The sequence below is a fragment of the Suricata suricatta genome, chromosome 2 (assembly GCF_006229205.1).
Source record: "Suricata suricatta isolate VVHF042 chromosome 2, meerkat_22Aug2017_6uvM2_HiC, whole genome shotgun sequence".
Taxonomy (NCBI): domain Eukaryota; kingdom Metazoa; phylum Chordata; class Mammalia; order Carnivora; family Herpestidae; genus Suricata; species Suricata suricatta.
Window position 1 is genome coordinate 87,457,447 of NC_043701.1, and position 1,182 is coordinate 87,458,628.

Here is a 1,182-nt window from a genome sequence, read left to right on the forward strand (position 1 = left end):
TATACTGTTAAGTGAAACTACAATACAATCTAAGTTTATTTTGGGAGTGTTTGCTGTATCATTGGATTTAATGAAATGTTTAGAGGTGCAGTAGGCATGACTTTGAGTAGATAAGGAAAGAAAATGCAAAATGCTTATTGATTCATGATGTGGTTTCATCTTAGCTTGGGCAAACCATGCAGTATTTAATATATAGTAGCAGAATATTTACCATTGAAGCTTGAAAAGATGTGAGTTCTTTGTGTGCAATCTTTCATTTATGCATGTGAGAGGGTTTTCTTTTCTTAATATTTTTACATTGTAGTACTTGTTTTCTTTGTTGGGGTGTTTGCTTATTTAATACATTCCATCAAGGACAGAAAAAAAAAATCTGGGGAAGTTGAAAAATAGTCCCTATGCCTTCTTAAACAGAATATGCCCAATATAATTTAACTTTTTATTCTAACACAAATTGCTAAAAGTATGCAGACTACTGTGACTAACATGATAAACTATAGCTACATAAGATATCCTACTAGATGCTAAAAGACGATGGATCAAATTGGTACACGTGTGGGGGGTAAAGATTGTATAATCTGACACCAAATTTAAACAAAGAGAGCTTTGTCCAGAATCATTTATTAATGTCATTGCTAAAATTAAAAATAAATTCTTGAAATTAAAAAAAATTTTTTTTTCAAAAAAGCAAACAACTTCTTATAGCCCTTCGAATTATCTTCTCCATGTGGGGGAATGAAGAAAAAGACTGCGCATTTTGTAGAGGGTAGAGCTGCTGATAACAGGGAAGACAAGTTTATTATGAGGATGAACTAAAGTATCCATCATGATTATTTTTATAATCAGTTAATATGGTCAGTTAATAAACAACTACTTTCAAATTGGAAAAAAAAAAAGACCTATATGATCATCTCAATAAAAAAAATAATTCAAAAAAATTCAACATCTATTTATGATAAAAATTATCAACCAAATGGATATATAGAGAGAACTTATATCAACATAACAAACACCAGATATGACAAGTCCACAGCTTACATCAGACTCAGCAGTGAAAAGCTGAAAAGCTTTTCCTCTAAGCTAAGGAATACATTTCTAACTTTAAATGCCCAGGCTGGGGGAAAAAAAAAAGCTAGAGAATGTATGCTTTTATTTCAAGAAGTTGCAAAGAGAAAAGTGAATCAA

The 1,182-nt window shown here is 30.8% G+C and overlaps 1 pseudogene; it reads left to right on the forward strand.

Moving 5' to 3' along the window:
• Nucleotides 1–813, forward strand: part of LOC115306805 — a 10,280-nt pseudogene extending 9,467 nt beyond the window's left edge.
• The last annotated feature ends 369 nt before the right edge of the window (nt 814–1,182 follow it).